The following is a 15,922-nucleotide window of genomic DNA, read 5'->3' as shown; positions in this document are numbered from 1 at the left end:
GTACTGTACACAGGAGAGCTGTTACCCTTCCCTTTATAGTTATGACAAGGGGCGCCTCCCGACTACTACCAGCCATGAGTGCAAATGGTCAAATACATGAACACCTTACTGAATGCCATCAGCGATGCCCAGAAGCAAGTGGCCCTTCAACTAAAATGTGGTATAAGGCAGATGAATAACAAACTGGGGGAAACATTTAAATTTATAGAGTGGCAAGAAGGGGACAAAGTCCTCCATAGATTTTTCTCACACAAGAACCGTTCATTGGGTCCAAAGCGGGTGGGCCCAGTGGTCATCATGAACAAAGCTAGCCCTACAACATATCAGGTGGAGTTCAAGATAGGCAAAAAAATAATTTTAAAATGGTTCCACTCCACCCAATTAAAAGCATGGAAGGGGAAATAACTGCATGGTACTAATGCCTTCTTCTGTTTCTTTCATTTCAGGGCTAACTTCTACATCTAAAATGAAATTCATGTATCTACTGTTGTTCATATATGTATTTATAGGTATATAATTTTTATGGTTGTTAAAGAAAATGAACACGTGTACTGTAAGGTGAATGAAACATTCAGTCAGAATGAAAGTGATTGAGTTTACATCTATGGCCATGACTATGAATTGCCTAGTATGAAACTTCATGGGAAACTTCCGTGTATGTATTTAGTTAAAACAACTATTGCTATGTAGTCTGGAAGAGACCAATAATGAGTCTCTGATGACTTTTGCGGAAAATGATGAATGGGATCATGAGCTATCACTGAGGATGGAGAACAGCTTTCATGGGTTCAAAAATTACCAAATGAATGTGCGTGGCAGTTCAATAATGATTTATTGGAGCAGCGTTCAAACAAATTAGCAGTTTGGGAGCCAAGTAAATATGCCTACATTCAATTCAACATTCCCTCAACTAGGCCAGTTGGAAATTTTAAGGTTAAGGTTTCAATGGGTCTCCAGTACACAGTAAATAATGTAAGTGCGGGCTAACATGCCATCACTCAGATATCACATTCAATTAAAATGTTCTAACTGTACTCAGTTATGTTATGTTAACCATCCTGGCATGAATATGTTTTGTGCTAAAGGAAATGTGTCATTTCATATAAAATGTTCTGGGAGTATAAATATACAAGTGCATCCCAATGATACAGGAGATTGGCATGTGACAAGTTTGTATGGAATTCACAAAATAACCAATGTCGTGGTTGTCCCTAAACTATATCAGCAACGTTGGTCCAATTGTAAAAAGAGGTGTTACGCGATTGTTAATGGTTAACCCAATTTATGCTCTAAAGAAAAGAATCATGCCTGTCCCGATCTCATTATCTCAAGTGTGTGTAGAATGTATATGCTATGTCATCCCTTTGATATCTGGGTGGCACACATGGCTCAAGGGTGTGGTACCCAAAGCATCTCCTGTACGGGTACAAAAAAAGGGACACAGTAGCAACCATATTAGGAGGGGTGGGGACGGGGCTAGGTGTCCTCAATATGATAGATCAGCAAGTTTTAGCCAATAAGATTGGGGCACTAGGTTATGATATAGCCTCATTATCAAATCCCCTCACAACATCATTAAACCAGGTAAGTGTCCTAGAGTAAAAGGTTGCCAGCATTCTACCAGGCTGGATGCAGTTGCAGGAGGCAGACCACCTTAATCTGGTAGGAACTATTCACATCCTGCAATCAAATAGCTCTCTGGCAATGGCATGTATCCAGGCTCAGGAGTGGGTACTAAGTGTGGCTAAAGATATTATTAGAAATGGACTCAGTGGTTTAATCCCCATCGAATTACGAAATGGTCTCTGGGTGAATGCCACTAATGCCTTTGAACAACGTCACCAGGCATGGTGGAGACTAGTCAATTTCTCATATTTACCCAGCAATGACACTATTATAGCATATGTCCTCACCCTACTAGATGCCCAAGAGGAATGGATACACCCTTTGGTTTCCTTAGACTTAAACCTCAACAGATCAGGCCTGCTTACAATAGAACTGAGCAAATGGGTACACAGCAGAGATGGAGCCTACCAAGGTGTCAATTTACAATCCTGTTTAGAGGAGAAAGGATTGGGTTATACATGTGACTCTGGAGTTTTGGGGACCTCTCAAATCTGTCTAAATCCTAATGAGGGCAAATGTAACTATAAACTCCAGCCGCCCAACTTTAAGAGCTCAGTATTGGTATTGGTTAATTCTACGGGCATATGCTTGATAAACTGGTGCAGGGAGTTCTTAGTAAATTCCTATTTTAAGAGCTCTCATAACCCTTATATTAATTTGTGTCTATGTTCAGTTTCCTCCATCATATGTTGTGATGTTAATTTTATAAGGCTCCAAATCTCTGTTCAAACTGTGAACATACATTATGTTTTATATACTCATTTAGAGCCCATTCATTTAGGAGTTAATATTGCTGCCTTGAAACAGTTAATGTTGCACTCTGGCAGGAAGCAACATTTAAAGCGATTACAACAGGAAAGCCGGGAAGTGATGGTTACTGTGTATCACTCTTCTAATCAAATTAAGAGGATATTAAAAAGGATACGAAGTGACACTGCCTCTTTCCATTGGTGGGAAGGTTTATTGAATGGCTCAGTAGATTTTAATCAATTCTGGAACATCCTGTTACACCCAGTAATCATTGTGTTGGTCATCCAACCAGTGATTATTATTTACGTAACTACCCTCATGTTTTGGATAAAAAGAAAAATTAAATATAGTCACCGTTATATATCAGTTCCCTCTTTTAAACTAGTCTGAGTTTGTTGTGACGGCATTGAAGACAAAGTCCTTCATACCGTCAAGGAGAGGAAACTATACGGGAAAATTGTTGTGTCATATATTCTAACTGTGTACAATGTTATGGTATTGTTTTAAAATTTTGTTCACAATCACCATATTGAATTCTGTAAAGTTGTTGTTTGGAAGCCATGTTCATGATCTGGCAATTCTGCCCGGAGACAAAGGAGTATATAAGCTCCTCTCACAGGCTATAGGGTGCTGTCCATCATGGTGGCAGCCCGTGTCCGCATCCGTCATCAGTCATCATCAGCAGTTTCCGAGAGGCTACGCACCAACTTGTCCCTACTTACCTGAGATTGAGGGATCCTGGTTCAGCAGCCGATTTGATCCGTGTTCCTCCTATGAACATCACCATCACCAGGCACAGTAGAAGGTCTGGGTTGTCCATCACACCAGAGCTGAGGCAATCGGTCGTACACGACCCTCCCTCTGTGACTGACGTCTCATCTGTAACGTATAGATTTCTTGACTGTTAGTCCATAACATGTGTAAGGGCTAGAGGGCGTGGGCCCTTGATTCCAAACCACCGAGTGTTCTTTACTTAGCTGTACCCAATAAACTGTCTTCTCGTTCACCTTTAATTTTGTCCCTCTTCTGTTTCACTGAGACCATAGGTGACAGACGGTAAATCAGGGATTGCCAAACTTCTGTCATTAGCAGGGGTCCTTTAATAGCCCTTTTAATTCCCCTTTCCCCTAACAGGCTCAGCGGTACCCCAGTTCCAGGTGCCACCCCAGGGGGAACCTGTCACAGTATGTATCTAGGAACAAAGAAAGCAGGCCACACTTACATAATGGGGAACTGAATCCTGGAAGCAGTGACTCTGAAAAAGATTTGGGGATTATGGTGGATAATCAGCTGAACATGAGCTCCACAGTGTGACCCTGTGGCCAAAAAAGCTAATGTGATCCTGGGATACATAAATATGGGAATATCGCTTAGGAGTAGAGAGGTTATTTTATCTCTATATTTGGCACTGGTGCAACCACTGCTGGGATGCTGTGTCCAGTTATTGAATTGTGGGCACCGGAATGATTTAGCGATTAGAAAACATGCCTTATAGTGATAGACTCAAGGAGCTCAATCTATTTAACTTAATAAAGAGAAGATAAAGGGGTGACTTGACTATAGTCCGTAAGAACCTACATAGAGAAAAAATATTTAATTAAGGGCTCTTCAATCTAGCAGTGAAAGGTATAACATGATTCAATGGCTGGAAGTTGAAACTAGACAAATTCAGACTGGAAATAAGGCGCAAATTTTTAACCGCAAGAGTAATTAACCACTGGAACAACTGACCAAGGGTTGTGGAGGATTATCCATCACTGATGATTTTTAAATCAAGATTGGATGTTTTTCTAAAAGATCTGCTCTTGGAATTATTTTGGGGAAGTTCTATGGCCTGTGTAGAATCACAGAAGATTAGGGTTGGAAGAGACCTCAGGAGGTCATCTAGTCCAAACCCCTGCTCAAAGCAGGACTAACCCCAACTAAATCATCCCAGCCAGGGCTTTGTCAAGATGGGCCTTTCCATCCTTAGAGGTTTTTGATTCCACCACCTTCCTAGGTAACCCATTCCACCATCCTCCTAGTGAAATATTCCTAATATCCAAACCTAGATCTCCCCCACTGCAACTTGAGTCCATTGCTCCTTGTTCGGTCATCTGCCACCACTGAACAACCTAGCTCCATCCTCATTGGAACCTCCTTTCAGGTAGTTGATGGCTGCTATCAAATCCCCCCTCACTCTTCTCTTCTGCAGACTAAATAAGCTCAGTTCCCTCAGCCTCTCTTCATAAGTCATGTGCCCCAGCTCCCTAATCATTTTCATTGCCCTCCGCTGGACTCGAGCCGTTGATCACTACCCATTGAGCCCAACAATCTAGCCAGCTTTCTATCCACCTTATAGTCCATTCATCCAGCCCATACTTCTTTAACTTGCTGAAAAGAATACTGTGGGAGACTGTATCAAAAGCTTTGCTAAAGTCAAGATATATCACGTCCACCGCTTTCCCCATATCCACAGAGCCAGTTATCTCATCATAGAAGGCAATCAGGTTGGTCAGGCCTGATTTGCCCTTGGTGAATCCATATTGACTGTTCCTGTTCACCTTCCTGTCCTCCAAATGCTTCAAAATGGATTTCTTGAGGACCTGCTCTATGATTTTTCCAGGGACTGAGGTGAGGCTGACCGGTCTGTAGTTCCCTGGATTCTCCTTCTTCCCCTTTTTAAAGATGGGCACTATATTTTCCTTTTTCCAATTTTCCGGGACCTCCCCCGATTGCCACGACTTTTCAAAGATAATGGCCAATGGCTCGGCAATCACGTGGCTCGGCCAATGGCTCGGCAATCAGCCAACTCCCTCAGCACCTTCGGATGTATTAGATCCAGACCCATGGACTTGTGCATGTCCAGCTTTCCTAAATGGTCCTTAACCTGTTCTTTCACCACTGAGGGCTGCTCACCTCCTCCCCATACTGTGCTGCCCAGTGCAGCAGTCTGGGAGCTGACCTTGTCTGTGAAGACTGAGGCAAAAAAAGCATTGAGTACTTCAGCTTTTTGCACATCATCTGTACTAGGTTGCTTCCCCCATTCAGTAAGGGTCCCACACTTTTCCTGACCTTCTACTTGTTGATAACATACCTGTAGAAACCCTTCTTATCCCTTGCTAGCTGCAACTCCAATTGTGCTTTGGCCTTCCTGATTACACCCCTGCATGCTCAAGCAATATTTTTATACTCCTCCCTAGTCATCTGTCCAAATTTCCACTTCTTGTAAGCTTCCTTTTTGTGTTTAAGAACACAGAATATTTCTCTGTTAAGCCAAGCTGGTCGCCTGCCATATTTGCTATTCTTTCTGCACATCAGGATGGTTTGTTCCTGCACCCTCAATAAGGCTTCTTTAAAATACAGCCAGCTCTCCTGGATTCCTTTCCCCCTCATATTAGCCATAGGATTCTGCCCATCAGTTCCCTGAGGGAGTCAAAGTCTGCTTTTCTGAAGTCCAGGGTCCATATTCTGCTGCTCTCTTTTTGTCAGGATCCTGAACTGGTCACTGCTGCCCAGGTTGCCACCCACTTCTACGTTCCCCTACCAATTCTTCCCTGTTTGTGAGCAGCCCATCAAGAGTAGCACAGCCTGTTCTATACAAGAATTCAGACTAGATGATCACAATTGTCCCTTCTGGCCTTGGAATCTATGAATGTACTTACACTTAAACGTCCTCCCAGGATCAATAATAGTGGCTCTTCCTTCACTGACTAAATGCAAGTCGTTTTTGGATCATTCAGGGTAGATAGCCAGGCATTAGGTGGGAATATGACTCAATGGCAGGACTGAAAGCATGCGGGGCTGAGATTCTGTTTCTCAACAATATTTGAGTGTTGAAATATTTGAGCACCACAGTGACCATTAACTCAGCTGGGACAGTGCTTCAGAGAGGTGCAGTTCAACTTTCTGATCCTCTTCTCCCCTGTATTCTTTAGTCACCAGTACATATATGAGAGTCTGTGAACCTGCTTCTAATCCCCAAGAAGAGAATGGAGTCCTTCTGTGCCATTTCTTCTTTGACCAGCTCCAAGATCATGAAAGTCAACATGAGTGGCTAGTTATTTTTAGAAGAGTAGCTCCCACTAAAGATTCCAACGCTGATCATTTTACTGTTCACTTGCAGATGGCATTTGTTCAGTCTTGGGGGAATACTCTCAAGACAGGGTGAGATGATAGGAATATTGCCTTACATATTAAGATGACTTATGATTGTATTTAACACAAAGATCTGGTGATTCTTGGCTTCTTAGGCATCATGGTCAGTATAACTGAAGCTACTTTTCTTTCTAATTAAACAATGGTGATAGGATGTTATAAAATTTCCCATAAAGCTGTGATAGTCTGTTCTGTCCTCTGGTAGTCAGAGACACAAAGCGGGTGAGGGAATATCTTTTATTGGACCAACTTCTAAATAAAAGAGATTACCTCACCCACCTTGTGTGTCTGATATCCTGGGACCAACATGGCTACAACAACACTACAAACAACTATGACAGTCAGTTCATCTGCCACAAGACATATCAGAGGGTAACACTAACAACCAGACTCCTCTGGGTGGATCCTCTTTATCTGCAACAAACATCTGAGTATTATACAAGACTCCATAGGAGAAAGTAATGCAGCTAAACAATATGTTGGTTTAGATGAGACCTACCACATTATTTCTGACAGCTATACAATCTATGCACTTTTTAAAGTACAGTATCTGTAGAATTTCTTTGAAAGGGTCATTTGTATTCAGAAACCTTTGTGATTAAACTATATTAATGAATGGAAGTGTAACTTGTTTTCTTGAGCATAAAGGTTCTTCTAACAGTCATTCATAAAAGATTTCTGCACTATTTGTCAAGAATTAGCTATACATACTAGTTCCACAGATCCTGTCTTCCATTGCTGCTCATGTCTTTTCTATGATGCAGTATGCATGCATAAAGTGGCCTGAAAAAAGCACATAGGGACTATCATTACACCCATGTCTGCCCATCCCGTTCAGCAATTAATTCTGCTCCCAATGCCAAAAGTTAGTCTCTAAGGTGCCACAAGTACTCCTGTTCTTTTTGCGGATACAGACTAACACGGCTGCTACTCTGAAATCTGTCCCCACAGTTCACTCTAGCCCAACATCAGTTCTGTTTCCACATCTATTCTGCCCCCTTCAATCTCTCATCAGTTCTGCCTATGCACCAGCCTCAACTCTGCTCCTCATGCAACTCCTGATGTGAAGTGATGAGTTACCCCTGAACAGGAGTCTGATTAATCCACATGTAGTGATGAGTCATTCCTGTGCTAGGCTCCAGCCAATCCACAAGCCAGGAGCTGGTCTGGTGACTCTCAAGGCAGGTATATAAGGCCTGGTCTACACTAACCCCCCAATTCGAACTAAGGTACGCAACTTCAGCTACGTGAATAACGTAGCTGAAGTCGACATACCTTAGTTCGAACTTACTGCGGTTCAGACGCGGTCCACACGCGGCAGGCAGGCTCCCCCGTCGACTCCGCGGTACTCCTCTCGCCGAGCTGGAGTACCGCAGTCGACAGCGAGCACTTCCGGGATCGATTTATCGCGTCCAGACCAGACGCGATAAATCGAACCCGGAAGTTCGATTGCCAGCCGTCGAACTACCGCGTAAGTATAGACATACCCTAAGCCTCACAGGAGCAACAGCCCCTCAGTCTGCCCCCATGTCACTACAGGGCTTGGAACTCTCCCCTGCCTGATTGTGGTGACAGACTTCATAGGCCTTGGCCTGCTCGAGTCCTGCTCCAGCCTAGCTCCTAGCCCCACTCTTGCTTTGCTTTCAACCTATTCCTGACTCTGGCTCCAACCTCTGGCTCCAGTTCCTCACCCCAACTGCTACCACACTGACCACTATACCCAACTACCACTGTACTTACCACTATGTCTGATCCTCTGGGTCTCATTTTCTCACATCTAGAGTTCTTCATCCCCTGTGCCAGGCCAGGTGGGGCTGTAGCAGAGTCCCCTCTTGCCAGGCTGGATGTTGCAGGGAGTGGGGAGGAGCAGCAAGACATTCTGTCTCCATTGCTCACAGGAGGGGTGGGGAGAAGAGGGAGTGGAGCCATTCTGAGCTGGTGGGCTCTTTCTGCTCACTCCTCCAATTTCCCCTCCCATGAGAATGTTGTTGGCTCCTGAGTGGGGAGGGGGGAGAGGTCTGCCTGCCTCCTGCAGCAGCCCTAATTGGCTGCTTTTCTCCAGGAGGTAGCAAATGCGGAAAGCAGTCAATCCAAGGGAGTTTTCCCCTGTGCCCCTCAGACATCTGGCTAGCTTTTTCAAAAATTTATTACCCAGGTCTGCAACCGGGCATGCTTTAAGCACTGGCAATCCAGGCTAAATTCTGTTACTCTGCATTTGCCAACATCGTAGGTGTCTTTCAATGGGAACTTTCCTAACTGAGGTGCATTCCTTGGGCTTGATTCTCCTTATTTACACTGATGCAAATCAGCAGTTATGTCACTGAACTCAATGGAATTGTGTGTGTAAAACTGGTGTGAGAGGAGAATCAAGGCCCTAATCTTTAACAAACAGGTCTCTGAACAGGCTTGGGATATTTGCTCCACTTAATACTTTTTGTCTTCTACATACATTTTTTTCTACCAGTATCTTTCAGTTTACTTCAGGAGTTGAACCTAAACACCACTAATTGGCATCTGACAAGTACAGATAAAACAGAAAGGACAAAATTTGGTGATGACACAAACACTTGGAAGTATATGTCAGTGGAAAGTAGTATAACGTACACCAATTTGGCGTTCAGTGGAAAATAAATGTAACTTATGCACTCCTGGACTAATGAGGGACAGCAGGAAAGGTAGGTCTACAGGTTGCTTTATCTTATACCAATGGTTCTCAAACTTTTGTACTAGTGACCCCTTTCACATAGCAAGCCTCTGACCCCCCTTATAAATTAAAAACACCTTTTAATATATTTAACACCATTATAAATGCTGGATTCAAAGCAGGGTGTGGGGTGGAGGCTGACAGCTTGCGACCCCCCCATGTAATAACCTCATGACCCCTGAGGGGTCCTGACCCCCAGTTTGAGAACCCCTGTCTTATACTCTCCTGTTTTCCTGCTACCATATACCCATATACCATCACAGTGTGCATCATTCACCATGGTGGCCTGTCACCTCCTGCTGGCAGTCTTGGGGATTAGCTTGAGGCCGATGCTCCCATCCGTGGTCTGTACACCATCATCCAATCTCTGCCATCTGCCTACAGCCCCTCTCGCAACCTCAGGAACCACAGTGTCTTCTTTGTGGCTTGGCCCCCCAACTGTGACACTGGCCATGTTCCCCCCCTTCCAGGCGGGTTTAGCTCCTAGTCCAGATGCTTCCCCAGTGGCGAGTGTGGGGGACCTGGGCCTGCCCACTACTCTGGGTCCCAGCCCAGGGACTCTCCAGACCACAGTAACTTACTTCGTTCCTTTGCTTCTACTATCATTGAATTTCCCTGGACCACTTCCCCATGGCCACAGCACCCTCCTCAGTCTCAGCAGCACATCTGGAGCTCCTTCTCTTCTCCTGCCTGCACTGCTCTGTCCAAAGTGCTACAGAATTGCAGCCTACTCCAGACAATCCTCCCTCCCCAAGCTCCAGGTAGCTATTGACCTTGCTCTGCCTTGCAGCTCTTTTTATATGGAAATGTTGGGCCCTGATTGGCTACTCCTCATAGCCCCCGCCCCCCATTGGCTGCTTTTTGCTCCCTAGGGCTCTATTAACCCCTTATCTGTCAGTGTGGGGCAAACATGCCATCACACTCCCTCTTGCCCCTCTGTGTTTAAGTGATACATTTTCCACACCCACTGAATGCCAAATTGATGCTTTATGGCCAACTCAAACCCATCATACAACAATATAGCCATTTTTGTCACTACTGAATTTGGCTGAGAGACTTCTACAATGGCAAGTTTATATCAAGCCTTGGCAGAAAAGGATCACATTCTACTAGTAGCTGAAGCCTGCACAATCACATGGGTGTAATTAACAAAGTTGTGTATAAAAAGCAAAAATAACTGAAAAACTTAAAAATTTGACAGTAAGAGTGTGAATCCCATTTGTATGCTGCTTATGTTGTGTGGGTGGTTGTGTTGATCTGTGTCTAGGAGGCATTGTGCTGGGAGAGGTGTGTTGATTTGTGCAGGTGGTGAATGAGGGGTGGGTGCTGTGATAGGGACTATGTGTTTTTGGGGTTATTGTGTATGGTGGTTGTGATGTGTGGATGGTTGTGTTGATTTGTGTGTAAGGAAAGCTGTGCTAGAAGAGTTGTGTGGAATTGTGTGGATGACAGTTGGGCACATGGGTGTGGCCTTATTGGAAAAACCTGGGAGGTGGGCGCCAACCATGTGCCCGCCCACTTCTAAAGGCCCCTCCCCCAGCCTAGCAGGAGGGACCACTGGACCCAGGAACCAACTAATTGCGTGGGACAACTAATGAGAAAACAGGGAATGGAGTGACGGTCAAAGGTTCATGTAATCCGGTGCAGACTCATCTGGCGGCACCTCCTACTGGTCGTCCTTGGGAATTAGCTCTTCGACCTAGGAGCGCCCTCTGCAGGCCAGTGATTCACTTGCCGTTGGCCCCCATGTCCCTCCCAGGACCCCGGTGCCCTTTTCTCAGGGTTCTGCCTCCTGCAGTACCTCACGGTCTTGCTGGGTTCCCCCCCGGCAGGGGAACCCCTACCCCCTATCCCCACGTCACCTCAGTCATGGCTACTGCCAGTCTCTGTTTAACCCTGCGCCCTGGGGCGGACTGCAGTCTATCAGCCGATCATCACAGGCAACAAGGGGTTTGGACTGGCTGCCTTTACCCACCCTCTGGATGCCCCTCTGCAAGCCCAATACCTAGGAGGCCTAGAACTAGGACCTGCAGCCTGGGGAATTGCTGGCCTAGGGCTTCCCAGCACCTAAGGCCTTTCCCCAGCTCTGCCTCCCTCTAGGTCCCCTAGGTGAGTTCCCCAGCAGCCAGGCCCTTCTCTCTCTACAAGCAGAGAGAGACTGCTCTGTCCAGCTTCCCTGGCCTTCTTATAAGGCCTAGTTGCTCAGTTTGGGGCGTGGCCCCAGCTGCAGCCACTTCCCCCAATCAGCCAGGGTTTTGCTCCCATTTGCAGCCCCAGTCCTCTGCAGGGCTTTTCCAACCCCTTCCGAGCTGGAGCGGGTGTTCACCCCACTACAGTTCAAAATAAGGGTACTGGATGTGGACACCGAGCAGAGAACCCCGGACAGCGCTCACTGCTCCTCAAAGGTGTCAAGGGAGCCAGCGGATGCTGCCCAGTGGAATTCTGCCCGGAGGCGTGAGACCAGGGAGGAACGGAAATAGGTCCCACAGTTGCAGAGCACCCCCTCGTCTAACATCCTCCTCCTGGTATTATAGATGGTAACTTTGGCCAGAGCCAGGAGGAGGTTGACGAGGCGGTCTCGCGACTTTGTGGGGCCATGGATGGGTGTGGCTTATTGGAAAACCCTGGAGGTGGGCGGGCGCAAGCCCGCCCACTTCTAAAGGCCCCTCCCCCAGTCTAGCAGGAGGGACCACTGGACCCAGGAACCAACCAATCTCTTGGGACAACTAATGAGAAAACAGGGAGAGGAGTGATGGTCAAAGGTTCAAAATAAGGGTGCCGGATGGGGACACCGAGCAGAGAGCCCCGGACAGCGCCAACTGCTCCTCAAAGGTGTCAAGGGAGCCAGCGGACGCTGCCCAGTGGAACTCTGCCCGGAGGTGTGAGACCAGGGAGGTACGGAAATAGGCCCCACAGTCGCAGAGCATCCCCTCGTCTAACATCCTCCTCCTGGTATTATAGATGGTAACTTTGGCCAGAGCCAGGAGGTGGTTGATGAGGAGGTCTCACGACTTTGTGGGGCCATGGATGGGTGTGGCAGTTGGACCAACCAATCGACCATCTGTGCAGTCTCCCTCCTAAAACCAAAGAAACAGTTACATGCAAATTAGCTGAAGAGTAAAGGTGGGGATAGGTTGTGGTACCTTTGATATCACAATGGTTTAGGACTCTACAGACATAATAGGCTTCAGAGTGATACAAAGTGACAATCCTGAAACATATTATATTGTATAGCTCCTAGCTGACAGTGCCTTCTAACAGCAAACACAAATGACAAAGAGAGACACAAGTGGTAATTGTCAACCCAAAGCATGCAAAACCGTAATACAGTACAGTGTCCCTGAAGGAAATCATTCTATGGACCTTCCAGATGTTAATATAGTTCCTCAGAATGAGTTTATAACACCAGTGCATATGAATGACTATATAAGGGAAAAATAAAAGTGCACGACTGCCTCTGAAGCCATGGTGGTAAAGATTAAATGTATATTCCACTTTATTGTTCTACTTTGAGATGATAAATACATACATGGAAAAACAAAATTCCATTGCCCTGATAATGCATATTGTATTAAATTCATGTATGCTGCATTTAACACAGTAGACAAGGTCAGTTAGAACAGTATATATGTCCCTCACCTATTATCAAAATGGATAAATTGCCTGGTATATAGAATCTGGCATCACAAACCAACTGCAAGAATAACTACCATATATGGATTTCCCTTAACCTTTTTTCATGAGTGATTCAACAATATGGGTGTTGTTTTATTGCGTACAATAGGAATTTCTCTTGATATCACAGATAACCTTGTTATTATTTAAATTCATAACTAGTCTTTTAATCTTTTCTATCCTTTATACTTGTTATGAGATCTAGGCAAGTATCTTAGAAGTACATTTGACACATACATAGGACAAATCCAGTACCCACAGAGGCCTCTAGCAGTATAGATCTGCTGTACAAGGTGAGGCTGGATTTTGGAAGGCCATAAAAATGGGTGAATAGCCCCGAGATGGTGCAGAGCCAAACCCTGTGGAGGGTCCCTGCATGACAGAATACAGGGGATGAGTGGGCATAAACTGAGGAAGCAGCAGGGCAAGGCCAGAGAATCCTCTAGTCCCACTCGCCCCAGAGTTGGGAATGTGGGCCTTCTTCAGTCTCTGTGAACCAGCTACACAACCACGTAGGGGGTGGATTCCGTCTGCTATTGACACGTTCAGTGCACAGCCCACTGGACTTAGCCCATAGTGTATGTAGTTTGCATAGCTATTTTTCCCATAGTTGATTTAAACTAGCAAAATGTATAAAAAGACATTAAAGTCAGACATTAAATTAGAAAATACATCTTAAAGCTTAGTTTAAAAAATGCATTTGATTTAAAATATAAAGCATATTACCGTATTATTTTTCTTCAGTTAGAATTCAACAAATGTTAATCATTGCACTCATTCACCCAGGAAGTATTAGTCTGATAACCCTCACTGTTATATGATACAATGTGATATCATTTTTAGGATGTAAACATCTTACAGCCAAAATGACCGACAATCATGATGAACCACAATTAAAAGGAAATAGATTATAAATCATCAGGAACAGTCAGAACCATTAATTAGTAAGATATAATTGACCCACTATCGAGGTTAAGGAGAAAATAAGAGACACTGTTAATGGGATTTTTCTCATGAGCATTGAGAGGAAAATATGCCCCCAAAGGATTAGAAATTATTATTCTCAAAATCAAGGCTCTCTTTAAAGAAGGTCCAGATCCTTTGAAAAAATGTTTGAGAAACTCTCTCTCCACGTTTATGCTATGTAATATTTATAATGTAATACTAGTGTCAAACATACTTTTGTCAGTAGTACAATCCTTGCTAAACACAAAAACTTTTGGAAATGCTACAAACAGGGAGGTACATAAACAGCTGTGGTTTCCTTATTTGAAAAAACAATTGATGTTTTTCTTCAATTGACAGAAAAGAGTCCCCATTTGCACCCCAAGTCTCAAGGTGTATGATTTATTTTAGAAAGCCAACTCTTCTCCATTCAATAACTAATCCTCTGGTCTTCATCTCAACATGGTTCCTCAGGCCTTTGGGGCAAAATTCTGGTTCTGTTAGAATCAAAGACAAAACTCCCATTGACTTCAATGCAACCAGGAATTGGCTCAAAATCACTAATAATTGATTACTTTGTTAAAGTGTATTGGACCTTGTACATAATTTAAATATGAAATAGCGAAGCAGGAAGCAACCACGCTGTCAGCCTGTCAAGATAGGAAGATGAGAGTTGCAGCCAAAGACACAGGGAACAACAGGAGATTCCTACTTTTAAGACAAGTTCTGGGGTCCCATCATCCATGGGAGATGTCCATGCACAACTCCTATTGATTTCAATGGAAGTTGCTCATGCTCATCTCCTAGGCTGATTGAGTCCCTGCATTTTTCTGAGGTTGTTTTGGTGTATTTACATCCACCAAATGCTTACATTTCTTACCTAAAAATATATCTAGAACTGTCATTCTGTTGTCTGTGCGCCTTACTAAAGTTCTGACCTTCCCATCTTGATACTAGTACCAGTGCTTTGACACCAGGCTGCATTTTCTGTTGCAATTAGCATTAAATTTGCAGCCCCTGATGATTTATCCAGCTTTCCAGTAATAGCAATGGAAATGTTTAAACAATTTTGGGTATTTAGGTACTGTGTTTAATTTCCTTCTTTATTGTACAGATTTTGAACAAGGGTCTGGTCCTGAATCACTTAAGTCAATAGAACTTATGCCATTCACTGACTTTGATTGGTGCAGACCTAAATTGATTTTTCGTGTAGTCACCTTAGTCCTGGAATTAACTTAAGTTTTGTGTTAATAGCTTGTTAGAAGTATATTGTAATGCTCCATATATGGTCAGGATTAAGGAGTAGCTTTAGTACTCTTAGACCTCAAGATGTCATTATACAGTGGACCATGTATTCCAGGACAGCATTTGGCAACGTGTAACAACCTAAACTTTTAATTAACAGTGTCACTGGCAGCTGTAATATCAGAAAATATCAATTTACTACCCTGTTAGAATTATATTATGCTGTTTCCCTCCTGCACTATAAAACACCCCGTAAAGGGGAAAGGCTGAGGGAACTGGGCTTGTTTAGTCTGCAGAAGAGAAGAGTGAGGGGGGATTTGATAGCAGCCTTCAACTACCTGAAGGGGGGTTCCAAAGAGGATGGAGCTCGGCTGTTCTCAGTGGCGGCAGATGACAGAACAAAGAGCAATGGTCTCACATTGCAGTGGGGGAGGTCTAGGTTGGATATTAGGAAACGCTATTTCACTAGGAGGGTGGTGAAGCACTGGAATGGGTTACCTAGGGAGGTGGTGGAATCTCCATCCTTAGAGGTTTTTAAGACCCATCTTGACAAAGCCCTGGCTGCGATGATTTAGTGGGTGTTGGTCCTGCTTTGAGCAGGGGTTTGGACTAGATGACCTCCTGAGGTCTCTTCCAACCCTAATCTTCTATGATTCTACACTTTGAACTCCAGGACAGTGCTGTAACTAAAGAGAGATGCTTTGTTTCCTGTTAGAGAGGCATAGAGATATTGAATCATTCTGCTTTCAGAACTCACTGAAGTCAGAGGAGTTGTACAGATGTAACCATGAGCAGAGTCCAAACCATTACTTGCATAGCATGTACACTTTTTATGCACAA

General features: G+C 44.4%; 1 protein-coding gene across 1 annotated transcript in view; it reads right to left on the bottom strand.

Annotated features, from left to right (window-relative positions):
• DDO (D-aspartate oxidase) overlaps window positions 1-3,160 on the bottom strand; it is a 44,208-nt gene extending 41,048 nt beyond the window's left edge. The window contains exon 1 of the mRNA XM_026653691.2: window positions 3,099-3,160. The gene's annotated coding sequence lies outside the window, so the exon portion shown is untranslated. The remainder of the gene's footprint in view (window positions 1-3,098) is intronic.
• Between the last annotated feature and the right edge of the window lie 12,762 nt (window positions 3,161-15,922).

This window comes from Terrapene carolina, unplaced genomic scaffold (genome assembly GCF_002925995.2).
Source record: "Terrapene carolina triunguis isolate 2854851 unplaced genomic scaffold, T_m_triunguis-2.0 Scaffold42, whole genome shotgun sequence".
Classification (NCBI taxonomy): Eukaryota; Metazoa; Chordata; order Testudines; family Emydidae; genus Terrapene; species Terrapene triunguis.
Note: the sequence above shows the minus strand (reverse complement) of the source record. Positions and strands in the feature narration are given on the sequence as shown.